This window comes from Petromyzon marinus, unplaced genomic scaffold (assembly GCF_048934315.1).
Source record: "Petromyzon marinus isolate PM22_M1 ecotype Great Lakes invasive population unplaced genomic scaffold, UKy_Petmar_22M1.pri1.0 PM_Scaffold_2, whole genome shotgun sequence".
Taxonomy (NCBI): Eukaryota; Metazoa; Chordata; class Hyperoartia; order Petromyzontiformes; family Petromyzontidae; genus Petromyzon; species Petromyzon marinus.
Genome location: NW_027423168.1, coordinates 3,311,785 through 3,333,207, shown reverse-complemented (window position 1 = coordinate 3,333,207; position 21,423 = coordinate 3,311,785). Strand labels below are relative to the sequence as shown.

Genomic DNA, 21,423 nt, shown 5'->3' with positions numbered 1-21,423 from the left:
TAGCGCTATTCATGTATCAAACAAATCTGTATAAATGTGACAGAAAGAGCAAAATAAGCAATGGGCAGTTCCATGATTGTGGACATACATTTCAGACACTTTAAAGTGAATAATCATTATTTCGGCATGACATGTCAACTAATTAGCACTGAAATTCAGATTTCAAAATACTTTGTCCACTTGTATTGATCGTGGAGAAATACTCATGAAATACATCGTGTCGGATTTACTCAAAGTAACTTTTGCACTCCCGCTGGGATGTGACGATGCATTCATTTTCATGTATTTGTCTAACGATCGACTTAGTCCATTAAAATACCCTATTTGCTAAAACTATAACTAACTACCTTCAAAATGATCACACGTGTATTATTAGTATAATATTTTTTTAACACCCACACGAATGGCAGCATAGTGTTTAGCATGATGTGCTGCAATCTAGTGATCATGGTTAATGTTAATGATACAATCTCAGCAACGTGAGTTGGCTTTGTGATAATGATGCACAGCACCAATAACTAATAAGTATCCTTATTTAGAGGGAACATCGATGGTGTATTTGTGTGATACCTTCGCAGTCTCGCAGGTATCATTTAGCCTCCAAAAGGTGCATTTTTGGTCACACTGGGGACACATGACCAGGGATCCTCCGATGGTGTTGTTGCATATTTCTCCACTGCACACATAGACACGCACGAACATAAACACACTAATGGGCATAATACACTTGGATGAGAAATATAATTTGCCTAAAGGTCATGCCACCTTTGAATGTGTCATACCCTCCCTTTAAACAAAGTCAGACTAAATTATGGGTTCCAACGTCGAGCATTTTCCAAAGTAAAATGTATTTCCTGATGTTTAATTATAATTTTCGTTGATATCAGTGGTGTAACATCTCTATGTATTGATTTCCAGGGGTGTTTACAGCCCTTTTATCAATCCACTTCTGGCTGAGAGCCTCCCCACACCTCGTGGGTCATGAGGGCTATTTAATTCTAGTCATCCCACACTGGTCAGTACGGGTTGTATATGGGAAGCGAAGACTCCAGACACAGAGTACAGCAATGTATTTCCTGCACTTGCTCCCCGCTGTCCGTCATGCAGCTCCACAGAGTCTATGTGTGTAAGTCGTATTATAAGGATACGTTTCACATTTAAACATTTTGGATTTGAATATTTTTTGCTTTTGATTTTCGGATTATTTACAATTCGTAAGAATGTACAATATAATCATGTGAACAAGAGTGACGAAACCCGATGCCACGTGATACGTGTCGTCGTGAGTGACGTCACAATGGGCGATGTCATGTTTTCTGAGCAATCCAAAACAATGTTTAATTTTCCCTGGATTGTCCGAAATATTGTAGCTAGGCTTGATTTTTTGGATTTACTTTTAGAAACAGAGACATTTGGAACATATATACATATACAATATATTTGTACTGTATATGTATATAAACTGTATGAGATTGTATATATGTGCATATGTACTTTAATAGTGAAATGTTAAAGATGTGGCCCTGAAATTGCTTGCTCATGCCACTGCTGGTGGAAGGTCCTCCACTAAAGAATGCTCTAGATTGCCCCTCGAGATGATATTTGGCCTACTCGTCCATGATGGCCAGACGTCTTGGACACGGTGGGAGTACCCACATTTTACCCCATCACATCTGAACTGCCAATCATCTAACTGCGGTGTCTCCGTTTATACTGCTGAGCGTATGTGGGATAATTGAAGAAACCTAGCCATTATTTCAGCCGCCATGCCAGGTGATCGCACTGGAAATCTATAAACTGCAATTCTAGAAATGTAACTATTACACCATGGCAGCATCCCATGGGATTGTATATAAGTGTACATGTATGTCTATATGTACTTTACGTGTATATGTACTTGTGTATAGCCTTAGTAGGTGCTTGCTGATACTCATTCTTCAGTCTGTATTGCTATACAGGAGATCTGTGTGAGTTCTACATCTGACACATGAGTGTATGTGTGTTTGTATGCATTTGTCTGTATGCATGTGTCGGGCCAGTACCTAGTGATGTCACGGTCATTGCTGAATACTCCAAAGAAAAAGGAGATCAGGCCGACGATTGCAGCGAAGATCAGCATCTTTGTGTAGAAGCCGAGCCATGCAAAATAGAGCCCCACTTGCTCCCCGAAGTATGACCTGTGCCGACAACATCACTCGCACACACAGCGCAAACATCACCAACCGCACATGGCACCAGTGGTGTAGCTATCGAATATGTAAGCAAGGACCATGGGCTGGAGGGAAATGTGAAGAGCAGGGAAGGCATGGGCAAATGCTATTCTGGAACTCCATTTCCCCAGCCGTCTGTGCTATCAACTCCCAGCTAGCATTCAAGTCCAGCCTTAGGACCTTTCTGGACAGGGCAAGTCCCTAAGAGGTACGATGGCCTGTGGTCGAGACTAAGAATGATGTGGCAGTCAAGAGAAGGAATGCGTCTGAGAGGATGTGCACCACAGAGATTTAAGTAATGAAATCAGCATGTGTGCAGGAGCCACATGGATCGTTGCATCAGGAGACTGGGAGAGATGGCGAAGGCTTGGGGAAGTCTTCATCCAGCAGTGGATAGGGCATGAACTTACCGCACAAGGTCAAGAGGCTGCTCCTTGAAAGAGCGCCCGGCTCTCGCCCACTCCCGTCGCAGCGTGTTGCGGTCGCCCAGCGTGTTCGGGTTTTTGGTGGGATGAACAGACTCACTCTGACATGGGGAAAGCAATTGTTAGTCACAAACACTGCATGGACATTCACAAATTACCAGCTCCACCCCCCCAAAACTCTGCCGTGGCGCTGCTGTGGTGTAATGGTGTTGCACACTGCACTGGACTTGCAAAGTTAGAGGTCGCCCATTTGATTTCATGGGAACGACAGTTAAAACAATGACCACGTTTCTTAATCACGCTGCTTCTTCCCAGCAAGCAGTGTAAATGGGTGCACCCACAGTTAATCTATTGGTTGTTCACGTGTTGTGGGATGAAGTGTGGGTACTTCTAATTCTTCCAAAGACTTCTGTCCCACGTGAAATAGTCGACCAAATACCCTTGAGAATGGCTCTCTAGAGTGCTCGTGGAGTCCTTTCCAATGCATGGATATTGAACTTCTTTTGCACCGTATGTAGCCAACCATGCAAATCAGAGGTGTGTTTAGTGAGCTGGGGAACCTGGACACCTATGCGGCGCATCTCTGTGGGACACTAATGTTAAGTATGTGGTAAGCTTTAGACTATGCTATAGCGTCCTATACAGGTGTGCAATTCAGGTGTCGTACATGGGCCTCCCGTAGGGTGTCAGTGTGCCCTCCACCCCCTACCCCCCCAACAACTTACGTCATGCAGTGGATAGGCTGCAGTATAGCAGCCATTTTCAATCATTTGGTTGATATTTAATATGTTCATGCTGTCTTGTGGCATGGGGTTTTGCAGCATGTAGTGGACCTGTGTGAGCACACATGACACACATGACAAACATAACATGCATGAAACATAGGGCTGGGTGGGTAAGCTATTATTGACTCACTCCACTCTGAAATGTTTCCCCCCCTCCAACCACCACCAGCCTACACAGTTATAATGGGCCCACAACTCTTATTGAGTCCCGACTCGGAAAGGTCCATAGAACACCCCAAAAACTGAAGCAGATATGTACCGATTTCAGCAAGTACAATATCCAGATTTCAAGGAGACATTTTATGCATGCTTCCCATGCACAAAGGCAATTTATTCAGAATACAATACTATCAAAACCTGCTCACCAAGAACCATATCAACAGTAGTCTTTCATTCTTTTGTTGTGCAGGGGAGAGTGATTGAGGGGACGTGGTTATATAATGTGGGCAGGACTTACAAAGGGTGGGGCTGCTAGCTCACCATGTCTCCTGGTTAAGCATTCCAAAAATTTGGTAGCTTTCTCTACAGGGACACATATTACCACAACCCCTAAATCATAAATCCAGGCATTCTTAATAAACCATAATGATTTACACTTCTAACCACATGTCACTCAGAGATCGCAAGTTGCGATACAGAGCTGAAAACTTTAATTAAAATGATAAAAACACGACAAAACCCTATTAAATTAACATGTTTTTGCAAAAAAACCACCCCATTCTAGCATTTTTATACAGCATTATTGATACAAACGTACGATTTGGCTGCGTACGGCCGGTGGGATGAGGACGTCATGATCCTTTATAGGATAGATGTCCTGCTGCGAACGCCGGTAGGGTGCCGTGAAATAGTCCGGTTGTTTGGGCACGGCTCCCGGCTTCAGGTGGTGAATATTTCCCAGGTAGTGAAGAGGCCCACTGTCTGAGCCTGACACCTGGGGGAGGTCGCTCTCCTTGAGTGGCACCTGTTTGATTTTAAATGTATTAAACCCTTTGCCTGGAGCACATGGAATCATCATCAGCCAAAATCAGTCCACGAATGGATGAAGGTCTCCCCAAGTTGTTGCAATCTATACAAGTCCTATAATACACCACTCCTATAATACAAGTCCTTTAATACAACAAGTCCTATAATACAACAAATCCTATAATACAACAAGTCCTATAATACAACGTTCTATACAAGTCCTATAATACAACAATTCCTATAATACAACAAGTCCTATAATACAACAAGTCCTATAATACAAGTCCAATAATACAACAAGTCCTATAATACAACAAGTCCTATAATACAAGTCCTATAATACAACAAGTCCTATAATACAACAAGTCCTATAATACAACAAGTCCTATAATACAACATTCTATACAAGTCCTATAATATAACAAGTCCTATAATAATACAAGTCCTATAATACAACAAGTCCTATAATACAACAAGTCCTATAATACAACAAGTCCTATAATAATACAAGTCCTATAATACAACAAGTCCTATAATACAACAAGTCCTATAATACAACAAGTCCTATAATACAACAAGTCCTATAATACAACAAGTCCTATAATACAACAAGTCCTATAATACAACATTCTATACAAGTCCTATAATACAAGTCCTATAATACAACAAGTCCTATAATACAACAAGTCCTATAATGCAACAATTAATATGCCAAAAGCCTCCACTGCATATCCCACCCACTCTTCAAGTTGTCCCACCAATATCCCCAGTCATGAGCACACGCACATGAGCCAATCTTATCTCGCCATCTCTATGATATACATCATCTTGGGCACGTTCTCTCCTTCTGCTGCCACTCCAATGTCATTTTCGGCCAGCAGACATCATCCCTTCAAGCAACGTGCCCTTCCCGAGCCCATTCACTTTTCTAAAAAGAGTCAATATGTTGCTAATATGCATATTTTTCCAAATGTACGTTTTTCTAATCCGTTTGTATATTTACGTCTCTCGATATCTCGTAATGTCAGTGCTACGATTATTATCGTTGAACGTCATAAATTATAATCATCACAATCATCACCCTCAACATCATACTCTGTATCACATGCATGATCATCGCAATTATCATCACAACCATGATGAATCTTCACAAACATTATTGTCATCACATTCATTATCACCATCATAATCACAATCATCACCACAATCATCATCACAATCATCGGCATCATCTTGATCATCATTACAATGACCATCAGAATCTTGCCTGGATGTGTAGAATCTCGGCATAGGTGGTGAGTGGGTTCCATGGCGCGTGTACTTTCACAAAGGTGGTGCGTCCGCTCACCGACTCCTAGTGGATGGCACGAAGTTCATCGTCAGACTCTAGATGAGTGCATTTAGTTGTATTTATTAGACTTTGTTTGACCAGGTGAGAGTTCAAGGGAACAGGATGGTCTCATTTGGAAGAGTGTCCACGGCCGCGTGGATTTTCGTGCTTGTGTCACGTGTTGTTAGCACCTCGTGCCGATCAACGTGTGGCACAACCCAAAAGCAAATTGCATAATGTACGTGCAGTTATCGAACACTTATTACTACAGTATAAATAGCTGGCATGCCACATTAAGGTGGAGACTGTTATACCCTCCAGTATAAATGGGTAAGCCACAATTAATCCATCTTAAGATTGTGCATGGTGGGGTAAAGTATGGGTATTCGCTATCTCTTTCAAGACGTCTGGCAAGCATAGAAGAGTAGGCCATATACCCTCCAGCGGGGATCTTTAGCACTCCTAATCAAGGAATGTATGCCAGCAGTGATATTATGAAGCAATCACAGTCTAACACCTTTTTATTTGTATACAGTGTCTGTCATCTATAGCAGAGAGACACGCAGGAAACTTACCTCCTTGGGTTCAATCTCGAGATCTAGCCCCATCTTCATCAGGCTTGCCTGATATTCGGTCCTCTTCTTCTGTCAAACAAAATTGACCATCTGTGTTATACATTGTTCTCAGTTGTGTCACTGTGGGAGTCAAGTCAAGAGGTGAGGAAACTTCTTGAACTCTTACAGTGAGTAGAGCCTCACATGGGAATCAATCAGAGAACGGCTCTGCAAAGTAGCATCACTGAACTGCTTCAGTCGGTGTCACTTCAGCAGACCTTAATAAAATAAAAATTTGCACAGCTCTTTGTCAATCAACTGTTTGAGTTCACCTTATTTGTTACAGGGATGGTCTCACTTAGCTAGTTGCTTTGCTATTTTACAAGGGAGATAGATCCATTGTGCGTGGGTACAATAGCAACAAAATAAACAAAAACATCAATATTGCAGAGAATGCATACTGGGTACTTCAGCACTGTTGTAATAGTTTTCCATTTGGCAGTTAGAATGTGGATATTACATATATCCTGTAAGTTGTGTCTGGGTGTCGGTGTGTGCAATATGAAAGTGGTGTATTTATTGAGGAGTTGTGGATAGAGTGTGATACGTAACGATAATTGATTGTTGTTCGCCAAAGCAGTGAGGCGTATGGTTCAGGGTATGGATGTGCGAGTTGAGTGATGGGAGTCTAGCGTTCATTGACTAGCGTGGTCTGCAGTTGACGATACAGTTTGATAAAGGATGTATACTGTGGATTTAAAGACTCGTATGGAGGTGGCAGGGTGATTCAGCAGTCAGAGAGCTGAGCTGGCACCACTGCGTCAAACCTAGGTTTAGAGGCGTGTGGTGTTGCACGTGGGGAGGGGTGATAATGCTGGGTGCAGGAAGGTGGAGCATTATTTGTAGGTTCCTCGTTCTCACCTGATTGTTGATGGCGTCCTGAGAATGGACCTCATCATCGAACGCGAGGATGAAATCGATCCGACGGACTCCATCGCAAAAGTAGACAGTGTCCTACACGCAAAGGCAAGCACACACACGAATATGAGAGATGTAATAGCTTATGCATGAAATGTATATTTATTCATAAGCTCATGATACATGTATCAGGACATAAGTTAATCTGCTATTTGTATGCAAGTTGTTTATTGCTATGATGATGTACTTGTTTACCCAGGAAAACCTCAATGAGTTTACATTTTTATTTTCAAGGAGGGTCCTACCAAGTTCTGTTTTTTTGCAGTCGAGAACGAAGTTGCTTAGTTTAATTCCAATTGAATAATTTGCATGTATTTTTTCAGCATTGGTACGTTTGGCCAATACCAGTTACACTGTGTCATTTAGCTATGGGAGGAAACCAGAGACCTGGAGAAATGTGTACACAAAGCATCTAGCCCCTGTGCATTATACAAAAAACATCAGTATTTTCTAAAGTGCATTGTGGTAATGCTATCTTAAACCACCATCAAAATAAAGTTGAGCAAATGTGACAGACTAACAGCAGCAGTTATGCAGTGATATGCAACTGTGGACTGGTGTAATCCTCATTCGGACTCATCAGCACAGTATAGTCACCAAAACGCACTGCTGCAAAGGCTGCAAATCTATAAATGAGGAGCAGCCATGTCTACACTTTGGGGCCCATTAGTTGGCGAATGCAAACAACAACTAAATCTGTAAATACCAGGAATCTCCCATCTTTGACATTAGCCAAGCTAATTTATAGGCAGTGCAAATCCACGTTGTGCCGCATCGTACCTGGGCCAGGGTAGATTGAAATGATGACGTCGAAAAGTCTTGCGGCACCGTTGAAGGCTGAGCCTCATGCCCCTCCGCTCCCTCCTCCTCATTCATTCTCTCCACGAGCTCTGCATAGGTAATGTGGGGGTAGAGGGTTCATTGCATTAGGGACAGGGGAGGCAGGTGCAGGGATGGGAATGTCGGTAAAGAACCGCACATGGTACTCATGTGTAACGCTTTCTCATAAATGTCGACGCTGCTCCAGTGTGAGTACACCTGTGGTATAAAGTTGTGTTACCATTAGGGGACTTTTACCCCATTGAATATCGTACACTTTAACAAAGCCGTGCCCAGCATGGTCAGACACAAACCAGGGCAAAAAATATTAGTTGGAATATGCAAAGTCATTTTTGCCCTGACAGCTTGTCAGCTATACTCTTTGGTTCTTTCGGTAAAGTCACGTAGGTGAAAAAAAAATAGAAATAAATCACGACGTTTCGAATGCAACACAAGCACTCATCATCAGGTGTGACAACCACAGCAAGGAAACTGTTTTACTGAAGTGGGAGAGAAACCAGGGTTAGGGCAGTTAAATAAGTCAGAGAGGGGGAGGGTGGGGGTGAATGGGGCGAGGAGTGCGAGCGCGGCAAGCGCTGCAGAGACGCTGAGAGTAAAAAAGAGGCAACATGATTACTGCCAAGATGGAAGCTTGTCAGCTTCTGCGAGAGCTTCCCCGTGACCACACAGATCATGGTGGTTACTTGACCACATTTCAATTGAAGTGCTGTCGTCCCGACAGTTCTGTTCCTTCACCTGAAGAAGGCCACTTGTGTTGTGGCCAAAACGTCGTGATTTTTGTTGGTTTATTTTTTACCTACGTGACTTTACCCAATAGAACCAAAGAGTATGGATCCTTGCAGTCACGACAGCTTCAAATCCACATTTCACCACTCTTGTTAATGTGGGTTGGTGAAGACGTATAGTATGTATAGTACAACCAATTTTGATGGACTGCCCTTTGCTGCCCACCATGTAGCCCGACACCACACTTTTATACCTGTTATGCACTATCCTGGCTCAAACCCTGCTGGGTTATCACGTTTTTTTTTATCACCGTGCCTCGATTCTTCCTCTTAACCTGCATTTTGTATCCACGGGATAACATGTGCAGTTTTATATGGACGTGCCAACAGTGCCTCCCACATTTCTATTGCCTGGTTCTCCACTGGCCGTTTTCCATGTTGCGCTAGAACCAAAAACCGGGATACGCTAACCTCACGCGGTGTCTGAATATGGCTTGGGGCCAAGCAGGGCCAGGGGCGGGGATAATGACGCGTACATTGTGCGTGACATTCGGTGAGTGCACGGTAAGGACACCAGCGCACACCACACCAGTGGTTCTCAACCGTTGTTGGCTACCGGTGCCCCCCCTCGTTGTTGAATTTAGTTTAAACCGAGTAGCCCCCCCCACTCCCCCCTTGACCCAACGTGGTTCTGAGAAATCAACGTGTGAATAATGAACGTCAATATTTTAACCAATTGTCCACTTTGTGAGAGGTATATCCTAACCAGCTGCTAGTAACTGCAAGCGAATAAAAACAAATTAAACGGACGCTCTGCACGCGAGACGTCATTAGTTCCCTGGCTGCTCTTGTAAACCCGCATTGTGTACGATCAGTGAGTTTAGAAAGTGCTTTCATATCGTTCCAGGTTACCACGTGGATACAAATTGTATCGTAGTTACTTTACATTGTCCGATTCATACATGACTATTCACCAATGACTCATGTCCGATATGATTTCACATATTTATACATTATCTCACGTACACCCTGGGGCATTGCCACATAGCCCCCAGGGGTCCGCGTACCCCCGAGTAAAAAAAAAAAGAAAATTACTGCACTACACCACCCACATGCGTCTCGACGCGCTCGTCACACGTGACGTCCGTGGCACGGCTCGGGTTCCGCAGTAGAAACATAACTTGGTGCCTTGAGAGCCACACGGGGCTGGCTCGGCACTGCCCTGGCGCGGCTTGGTAGCGAGGTGGAAAATAATTCGCATCACGTGGAAATTTATAGCAGCCAAATAACTCTGAAAGCACGTTGATTCTAAATGTTAAAGGAACAACCGGAGGACCCAGGGAATAATCCACGCGGCCACGAGAAGACAGAGAGAGAGACACGCAAACTCCAAATATTACAGGCGTCACAATTTGGATCGAACTCACGGACTTCCTGCATACGAGGCGAGGGAGATAACATCTTGCGAGGGAGATAATATCTTGTCATGGAGATAACATCGTGTCAGGGAGATAACATCTTGTGAGGGAGATAATATCTTGTCAGGGAGATAACATCTTGCGCGGGAGATAACATCTTGCGAGGGAGATACCATATTGCGCGGGAGATAACATATGTACTCTTTGGTTCTATTCGGTAAAGTCACGTAGGGAAAAATAAATAAATAAAATGTACAACAATCACGACGTTTCGGCCACAAAACAAGTGGCCTTCATCAGGTGAAGGGACCAAAGAGTATGGATCCTTGCAGTCACGAAAGCTTCAAATCCACATTTCACCACTCTGGTTAATGTGGGTTGATGTAGACGTATAGTATGTATAGTACAACCAATTTTGATGGACTGCCCTTTGCTGCCCACCATGTAGCCCGACACCACACTTTTAGACCTGTTATGCACTATCCTGGCTCAAACCCTGCTGAGCGTTCGATTAAAACACTGACGAGATCTCAATATTTAAAACTGGCCCAAAGCCCCGTCATAGCACGAACATTACACTTTACCTATCTCAACAAATGTGGACATCATGAATCTTTGGTCTAATCTCAGATCTTGTGAGTTATAACTCGGGAGCTCCTCATGCACAGCCAGCCAAGGATAACTCCCTGCTATAGTGACGTCACAGCAAAAGGGCGTGACGTCACCTAAATATGGGCGTGGTCAAAAGCGGCCCCATCCCCCGCTCTTCCCGACCTTGCTTCTCCCCTCGCCGAGGTTACCCACATGAACAATAATAATAAATCATAGATGTACATTATGAAAGAATCAATGATTTTTCACAAAACTGCTCCTGTACGGCCTTTTGCCAATCCCCTGCTGGAGAGCCTCTTGACGATCGCACGAATCGTGTTGGTTATTTGCACATACTTCACCATGCCGGTGAGTATGGGTTGGTAAAGGAAAAGTAGGAGCATTAACGTACAAACAAAAACCTATTTTACTAGAATGCCTTCTGCTTCCCATCGTGTAGCCTGTAACACCTGGTATGCACTATCCAGGCTCCAACCTCCTTAACGTTAGATGGAGACATCTGGCACATCCCCAGCAGTTTTGTCCACAGGCTCAACATTTAACACAAACACACATCTCTAACACTAACGTTAAACTTTACCTATCTCGACGAAGGTAGACATCGTGAATCTTTGATTTTTTCTCGAATTCAGAGTCAGAAGTCAGGAGCTCCTCGCGTGCACAGCCAGCCCACGATAAAGTCCGACCCAGAATGATGTCACCGTGACGTCGGTTCAATATAGGCGTGGCCAGAATGTGGGTGTGGCCAACGGCGGCGGCTTCCCCGCCCCCCGCTGCCCCTCCCCGCAGGTTTCTCTCAACCCTCAGTGCGCATGCGCAGGCCGCGCGTCTCGGACATCGCCTTCAGCGGCCGTTGGCGACGCGGCGGTTGTGGCGGGAAAATTAATAAAAAAAACTTCTCCGAATAACCGCGACCTTTAACTACCCTCACGGATAATCCACACGGATCTCTGGACGGCAAGGCGAAGACGATCAATGGAATAATCTCCGGTGAGAGACGGAGAGAGATGGGCAGGCGTGAGGGCGAGCCAGGTTCAACTTTGTTGAACGCTGAGCGCAGAGTGAATGGGGTTTATACTCTTTGGTTCTATTGGGTAAAGTCACGTAGGTGAAAATAAAATAACAATTTTCACCTACGTGACTTTACCCAATAGAACCAAAGAGTGGATCCTAGCAGTCACGAAAGCTTTAAATCTAGAATTGAATGGGGTTTGCTTCACTCAGCACGCGGCTTGGACACTTCGGTGTGCAAAGTGTTGTCTGGTTGTGCCGTGTAAAGGAGGAGGACATTCAGTAAATGTCGTTGGTTTGTTAATGGGAGTGTGTGGCACGGTAATGGACTGGGTACGACTTACAACACAAGTTCTGCTCACATTGCACGCTAAGGGTTAGCACGGCGATTACTACGCGTGCATTTATTAGTTATTGTTCATGTTAAAAGTAGTATTGATTGTTAAGACAATAATGTTTAGTATTTGTAGGAGAATCATTTCAATATTGTACAGTATAGCATTGTCCTGCTGTGTGGCTCTCACGTGGCGAGCATCAGTGCAGCAATATTCAGTACGTGGTTGTAATGCACTTCTATAGCCCCCTGCCACCAGTGCAGCAATATTCAGTACGTGGTTGTAATGTACTTCTATAGCCCCCTGCCACCAGTGCAGCAATATTCAGTACGTGGTTGTAATGCACTTCTATAGCCCCCTGCCATCAGTGCAGCAATATTCAGTACGTGGTTGTAATGTACTTCTATAGCCCCCTGCCACCAGTGCAGCAATATTCAGTACGTGGTTGTAATGTACTTCTATAGCCCCCTGCCACAAGTGCAGCAATTTTCAGTACGTGGTTGTAATGTACTTCTATAGCCCCCTGCCATCAGTGCAGCAATATTCAGTACGTGGTTGTAATGCACTTCTATAGCCCCCTGCCACCAGTTCAGCAATATTCAGTACGTGGTTGTAATGAACTTCTATAGCCCCCTGCCACCAGTGCAGCAATATTCAGTACGTGGTTGTAATGTACTTCTATAGCCCCCTGCCATCCATGCAGCAATATTCAGTACGTGGTTGTAATGAACTTCTATAGCCCCCTGCCACCAATGCAGCTATGTTCAGTACGTGGTTGTAATGCACTTCTATAGCCCCCTGCCATCAGTGCAGCAATATTCAGTACATGGTTGTAATGCACTTCTATAGCCCCCTGCCATCACCAAACTCACACTGACCAGCGTGGTGAAGTATGGTAAATAACCCCTCCCCCTGGGAGCTGCATAGCATGGGACAGCTGTCAGCCAGCAATGGATTTAAAAAGGAGCTGTACTCCGCACACATTCTTATTCAGGGTAGGGTAAGGAACTTGGAGGTTCGGTACGCATAATGTGCTCGGAAAGTATTGTATTCTGTATGTGTGTTGAACCTCTTTCGCATCGTACAAAGCCAACCGTGCTCTTCGGAGGTGCGATAATATATAAATATAAGTAGTCATACTACTGTAATACCACTTAATATTTAGCATTCATTGTATTAGTAGTACGGTAATTTTTTTATATGCAGGTGTGCATGCCAAACGTTAACCAATGTTAAATGTTAAGCCTTCTCTTTTGAATACAGTGTGATTTAAACATGGAGTTGTCTCCAGCTAATTCTTAAATGTATATCATTCATAATGTAGTAGTAGGCAGGTAGTGCATTTATGACACTTCAATTGTACATAGAGCTTGCAGGTGTGATGAAGGAAACCATGGGAAAGGCTGGAATTTTTGTTGAAAAAAGGACAACAGCCACAGTAGCTTAAGAGACCTAACGCGAAGTGGTCGACACTGGCCCATGCGATCGCGTTGCGACAGCGGACCCACTTTCCGCACACAGCAGCTCCTCATGGTGCCCCCCATACCAGGACCAGTGGTGACCTTGTAGCCACAGCCATTCCTCTCCCTGGCCCCATCCGGTCCAGGCATCCCAAATCGTACAAAATGTACTGCAACGGTGGTGAGACAAACAGCCCTTCGGGCGACAGCACGGTGACGGACACAAGCCCTCGCGGCAGCCTGGGCAGCACGCTGCTCCGGACCGGAAGCGGGGGCTAGCGCAGCCCTGTGGTGTGCGGAGAGCAGTGCTGCTCGTAGGCGAGCGGTGCGCTGGACGCCTACATCGAGGACTTTGAGCAGAGCGGAATCTGTGCGTCACCGCCACCCAGGATACGTGCAGAGCACAGCGCCGCGCAGCATGGCGGAGCGGAGACGCGCGGAGGAGAGGAGGATGCACAGTGTGGATGAGGGTGGGTTGCGCCTCTCGCCACGCGAGGAATCGCTCCGTGGTGCTTGCACTCGAGTGGCTATCGAGTGTGCACGCGGTGCAATAGTATTGAAGCTATAGTAATAGGTTTTTACCCTTTTATCTGGCACAAAAACTGACACCTTTATACAAGGGATCATGTTTGCAATAACCACAACACAAGTAGTCAAAATGCAAACAAAAAAGACAACTCTGATAATATGCACTGCCCTTGAATTTGATTGGTCCACACCCGAGATGGCTTTTCTGAGATCCCAGTCTCCACTGGTGTTGGACCAGAAGACGCAAAAAGGCGTCTTCTTATTCTTAGCGTCTTCTTGTTTGCATTTTGACTACTTGCGTTGTGGTTATCGCAAACATGATCCCTTGTATAAAGGTGTCAGTTTTTGTGCGAGATAAAAGGGTAAAAACCTATTACTATATCTTGTTACTGGCAAAGGAGGTCTCATAAGGTATCGAAGCTAGTTGACTGGAGGGGGGATAATTGGAGAGGAGAACCCCATTTATTTGCTTGTACTGGGTGCTTGTCAATTATGCTATCATGAATGTAATGTAATTCCCCTAGAAAAAAACCCTTAATAAGGTCTAAAGATACATTTTCGTGAGAGTCCCACACTGGGATGCTTGGCAAATTCCATTAATGAGTTGATTTTATGTCAGAGAAAACTATCCACAGTAAGCACACGCATATGAGAGGATAGCATAGGTCTGAACAGATAGGTCGGTGCATGCATTTCTTTCTCCTGTCATCTTCCAGCAACTTCACTGATTATTGCGTTTGTAAAGTTTGTGAAATCTAAGTGATCCTCCAACCTTTGTGTCAAAATTTGCAGATCCTAGACTGGACACATCTGAAGTTTAAACAATAACAGCTCATGCACTGATTTATCCCATATTCTCACAAACTCCACAAATGGATAACATCATTAGTTACTGATGGTGCAAAGTAAGGCAACATTGCAGGATTGCCGTTCAGGGGTCAAGGAATCTAGGGGAGAGCAAATTCATTGTGTACCAGTAAAATGTCTGTGGGTCTTACATTGCAGGTGGCATGCTGCCTGTGGAGGACCTCATCTCGGGCACGTGCAGCCTCACTGCTGCGCTGCAGCGGTCATGGCTTATAGCCCGACGGTCAGTCTAACCACGGACCAGCTCCTAGAGGCGCCAGTTGACGGTTCCTCCAAGTCCTTGTTCCGCTCGCCTGGCGCCCACCGAGACCTCGCAGTGTCGCACAGAGGCAAGCGGTCATCTCTCGGGGTCACCGCGCACAGCCTCGGCGCATCATTGGTGAGGGGCAATAAGCCAACTGAACGGTTGAGCTCAACAGCGAGAAGCAACAAGGCCCTGATGCCATTAAATGAGTCGGCAAAGCCCAAAAATTATTTCTTTTCTAACCAGAAGAATGTTTTGTTGTACTTACGGAGCAGTGAAGCAACTAGGCGTGAGCACTTGCCGAACGGCGGCTGTGCGACAAGTACCTATCCCAGGTGGTTGACAAGCCAAAAGGATGAGCTGGATGTGTCGGGGATCACGAGCATTCCTGAGCTCAGGTACCCGGCCTGGCTGCGTGACTGCGATGTGGACTCCCAGACCAGCAGCCACGAGACGGATACCAGCACAAAGAGAGCAGGTGCCGCTCAGAGCCCGCAAAGCAGACCAAAGTACCCAGAGTGGCTCAAAGATTTGGACATCTCCGGCCTTACGAATGTAGCCAACGAGGAGCCCGTGTCAGAGGACCTTAGATCCCTAGGTGTGTGTGTGTGTATATATATAGTCTGTATATAGCAGATGACATTTCATATGTTTTCAGGTACATATTCAGTCTTTTCTCACAGAGACGACTGAGCGGCCACCCTTGTGGTTGTGACGTGCGATGCGTGATTCTTGATGCACAGCCTCATTGGAGGAGCTGCTGAGCAGGGCGCGCATGGAGTTGGAATCCCTCGGCTTGGAGGCCCCCTCCCCGGGCAGCTTCAACACGGACGTCTTCCTAGGGGCTGATCGTCCCTGGGAAAACCCCTCCACGCCATTGTGAATTTATCTTTATATTCACACTCACGCACAGCATAGAGGCTGCACCGCCTCTAAGTATGATGTCAGATTATGAATGTTATAAGCTAAGCAGGTAAGCCTGGTTATTACTTGGATGGGAGACTATTTGGTAATAGCATATATTATAGATTTTGGCTGCTAGGTAACCAGGAGTTAGTAATACAGCAATGGAATCTTGAATCTATATCCGGAGTTTTGCATTTTACTCCCTCTGTTTTCACCGGGTTCTCCGATTTCCTCTCACATACCACTCGCTGATGAAATTTGCAAAATATCACTGCCAAACCCGCCTGAGACTTGGTGAGATTTTTCTGGCTTCCACCATGATAATAAGTTAACCAAGACATTTTCTCTCAATCGTGTCTCTTCTCAGGGCCGTGTACCACCTGTCGCGTCTGAAAGAGCTGGTTGACACCATCAAGGAGAACAAGGATGGCTGCATTTTAAGGCGGTGGTCGAGGTTTGTACTCAGAAGGATACGTTCGCTTGGTCCTGCTAATTCATGGTTGTTAAACATCAATGGTACTTCAGGTGCTGTGGTGTGAATCGCAATTACTTGTGGGGCCCATGGGGCACAGTAATTGCCCTGTTAATGGCAGTGCCACAACAAAGTATTGGAAAAATGTGATGAAGTTCGTTCAGGGTTGGAGTTAGTGAATGGTTGCAGCAGTATTTTGCACAGCAAATCCATGCAGACTCAAATGTCACTTGAAAGAGAACGGATACGTGAAAAATATTGTGAGCACAACTAAACTTATTTTGGTTTTAGCCATTTTGGAAGGTGACTACTTTATTGGGAACATACATGCTAGTATTTGTGTAGTTATAAACATTTGGGAAATCACTGTAAAAGTACATTTGCTTATTTAGATTGCACTATACCTGTATTGTAAAATTTCAGAACCTTTTATGTAACTTGTAATCAATAAACCAAAGTTGCATATTGTATGCAACCCATGACTTGGATTGTTTTTATCATGTCTTGTTTAGCATGATTGGTTATGTACAGTGTGAAAGAAATTCAACATACATTAAATATTTTCTGATATTTGAATGTTTATATTGTACATGTATATTTATTTTACAATAAATCTGAGACAAAGGCTTATACACATGGAATTGAAAATATTCAGCTATGATTTGTATTTCTCAAGTATTTTAAGAAAAGTCAGCGAGTCTCGTGACATGTCTTCACATTTGGGGGTGATGATTGTGATGGATATCCAAGCATTAACCTGCTTACATTCCTAGAGTATGTAAGGTGAATTTGGGCATTCTGGGTGATTGGGTTTTAGGCCAAACACAGGCAGATGGTTGGGGATAGATGTTTTCAAGCATCTATTAATTATTCATCGGCATGTACTATCTTACTATGATGTAAAGTTCAAAGACATGGTTCATGAAGGGAATGGAATAAAAACTCAACTGTGCACAAGTATGGAGGAATTAATACTTGGAATTCAATGCAAAGATCTGGCCATATGGCGTTTACTGGGCACCAGGGTTGCCAAACAACACATGAAAGATGTGTATCAGGCACAGCCTCTGCATTATGAAAAAAATATCACTTCCTGAAGAAGTGCATTTTGCTTCTCCTGTCTTAGGTCACCAAAATAAATTAGAGCAAATGTGACTCGACTGACACAGGCAGCATTTATACTTGTGAAGTGTTCTCCTTCCGACGTGTGGTGTGTGTCGCACACACTGTCGAAGACGAGGTAGTTGCAGGAGACATCGTCTCTTTATTATCTTGTTCACACCAACTCCGGCCTCACTCGACCACGTTGCCATAGAGCCCGGCCTAGACACGACCCTGTCCGTGTTGCACCGACGGCGTCGACCGAGAAGGCCAGCTACTGTCTGGCCACGCAATGATTGGGCGAATGCGGTGGCAACGACAGCGACGATGAGACGAGTCCACTCCCAGAACCGGCAGCCCGGAGCTCTCGCTCTCCGCTGCTTATATTATATTCTATATTCTACTCGGCGCGGCTTGGCTCTGCCCTATCCACGCCTCCCTTCTCGAACCGACCAGAGGGTTCCAGAGGCTTCCCTATGAGGTCTTCCATGACCCTTGCCCCAATTCCTCTGCCCGGCCGGCATACCCGTATATATGCTCAACGGCGTGTGTGCAAACTTTCCACTGCAGTTGCCGCTGCTGGACAGCAGTCAGCGCTGTGTCACTACCCTTGTATGAACACAAGAATTACATAATCATGTCTACACTTATATGTAATGGGCTGAGATAGGCGCACACAACTTCTTGGGAGGCAACACTATTTATTAACACCAACACATTACACTTAACATAAATTTCGATTTAAAGCTTTCGTGACTGCGGGCTAACACCAATCCCGAATATCCGCCCCCACAGCCCTTTAAATAATCTCCAATACAGCCCCCCAATCGGCTATGCGTGTATGAGTGACGTCCCTGCCCTCTAACCCCCGACCCCCCCGTCCCGCGAGTGCGATTGGTGTGTCGCTCTAAAACTGACTCCAAATCCCCGCCCCGCAGTCCTTTAAACAATCTCCATTGCCCTGCATCGGCGGCAACGCATGTGCGAAGGACGTCATTGTCCTCTGACCCCTGACCCCCCGTTCAGTTCGTGTGAGTGGTGCGCGGGGTTGTGTGAGCGGAGACATCGCGTTTGAGTGGCTGAGAAGCGACGGATTGATTCCAGGCAGCCACGTGCCAGCCCCGAGCTATGCCCCACAAACAGGACCCGCGGACCCGAGGGGCTGCGGCGCGAGGAGAGGAGCCGGAGAGCGGCAGCCCTCTCACCGCGAGTGAGGAGTCGAGTAGCGGCTGCTCTCACTCGAACGAGGAGTCCGGAGCCCGCAGCCCTCCCGAGATCAGCCCTCCCCCGGGGGGGGGGGAGCCGGGGGCCCGCGTCCCCCACAACTGACAACCTGTGTACCAACTGGCCGAGCGAGAGTTTGTGTGTATTTGAGCGCAATCGTGCCAGTGTTTAGCTGTACCAGGGAGTTTGGTGCAGCAGAGTGTTTCGGTGTAGCAGGGTGTCCGGATTGTGCCGGCACACTACCCTTCTATCCATAATGTCGTAGGGTGAGCTCCATTAAACGTTAACTCGGACCCCAACCTGTCAAAGCGCCTAATCTCGGAACGTGGTTCTCAACCTCTTACCTCACCCATGCTACGTACCTTTGAGACGTCCTGCTTTTACAAATGTTGATGAACTGGAGGGCAAAGGTCTGGAGGACCCCACATGGAGTCTGGTTTCTCACACCCGAGCCTCCTGTGACATTTCTGGAGGCTTCTCTGGAATATTTGTCCCATTTATTGAGTGCAGATTTGGCTTACTTCTAGCTTCATCCCAAGACGTCATCCAGTTTGGAAATACCCGAAGGTTGTGGGAGTCGCCCCGTGCTTCAGTTTCTTTCCAACCCTCGCAATGGCCGGTTGCTCACCAGCCGGAAGTCTTTTGCTGCTTACACCACGACCGAGGTGTTGAGAGCAGCCATCTCGTGGCTGGTCGGCAATGGAGATGGTATTGTCGATTTGGGGAGCGTGAGTCTGTGACGTTGGTGGTGCTGCTGTCACCGAGGCGACACGAGTTTAGGAAATTCAGTTTTGTGGGTTTCCTGTAGCGAGCACTGAAAGATCCTCCCTTCCTCTTTCTCCACCCTTGTCTCTACTGTCTCCATGTCCCCGTTCAACTCTTTCTACACCGCTTTCCTTGAATGTGCAGCTGCCTTTACGGCCTCCCCTCTCCCCTTCTCTCCACCTCCAACCCATCTCCGTCGTAATCTCCTCCCCTTTGTTCAGGCTCTTCCCTCTCTTCCTCAGTCTATGGATGGGGTTATTGTTTATCGGGCTCTTATACAAAAAATGGAGCTTATTTTAGCCTTTGAATAGGATTTTCTGTTTTCTTTCGGTAGCATGTTGCGTACATAGGGAAGATCGAGCCACGCCACCGGTTCCCATTATCAAAATCTTTGTCAACTTGTCTCCCTCGGTAGGAATGCCTTTCCTTCTCCAGCAAGCAATTGTCTTCTCTCTCTCCTCCGGTATTTCTTCCGATGCGCTTTCTTAATCTCGCTTGCTGTGTGTAACGGCTCTATCATTCAACAAGGGCAAATAAAAAAAATTGCTTTTTTTTCCTCCACTGCTTTACCACTATACCTCCTGAGTGGGTACTCGGAGTTTCATCTAATGTACTATTTGATGAGTCGCTTCCACACAGCAGAAAGGCGGTAGCTATCCGAACTGTAAATTTTTCTTCCAATTTCGATAGATTCTCGAATTATTCTTGGGCAGTAGTAGCTAGTTTTGCACAGAATTTCAACATTAAAATCAACTGAGTGTCCTTGTTGGCACGTGTGTTCTGCTACTGCTGAACATGGGTGCCAACAAATAATACATTATTTAAATGCATGCCTATAAAGGGCAGCATACTTCAATAGGGATTACCATTGGTACGGCTATTTTAATACACAATAGACAGGAAGGACAAGATCAAAGGGCTCTCATAATGCACATGCATAATGTACGTTGACTCGGTAATCTCCCCCCCCCCCCACTTTGCGCGAGAGTGCCACAAATCTGGCTGTCGCCTGATGAAGCTAGTTGTAATTACTGGCAAAACGTCGTACTCCGATTGTAAATGTTGTGGCTTGGCTCTCCAAAGTACCAGTGACGAATTGGCTTGTTCTGTTTCCGTGACAACCCTTACTAGTTGGCTGTGTCGAGTGGTGGCGGGTTTTAACGACACGTTTATATATGTATGCGATCGAATCCAAAAAACACCTCTATGGATGATATTGGGCGCGAAAGCCTACATGTTAAACCAAAATTTAAAATATATACAAAATAACAATAATTTTTAGTTTTCCTCATTCACATCGTGATTCGTATGAAAAGACATGAGATGATTGAGACATGTTAAATCATAAAGTATTTATTAATATATATATACAGATAGTCCTCGACTGCAATGTCCTTGTCCACGTGCAAACAGAGTTAGGATAGCAGCCTCCTTTAAAAGTCAGAGTAGATTTATACGCTGTAGAAGACAGTTGACGAATCCTCGTTGCTTGATTCCTCCTCGGATCCCTTCAGCAGTGAGTCGTCACCAGTCTTCTCTGCCTGCTCATTCTCCATGTGGCACCGCTGGGGTGGGTGCAATACGCCAGGAGACTCCTTATGCAGCGAGCAGCGAAGCAGGCCCATCTCTGCCTGCTCATCCTCAACGTGGAATTGAGGCGATGGCGG

General features: G+C 45.5%; 1 long non-coding RNA gene across 1 annotated transcript; it reads left to right on the top strand.

Moving 5' to 3' along the window:
- Positions 1-15,450: 15,450 nt before the first annotated feature.
- Positions 15,451-17,154, top strand: LOC142922892 (uncharacterized). Its single transcript, XR_012940401.1, has 2 exons — positions 15,451-16,167; positions 16,562-17,154. It is a non-coding gene; the product is annotated as an uncharacterized LOC142922892 (long non-coding RNA).
- Positions 17,155-21,423: the final 4,269 nt, after the last annotated feature.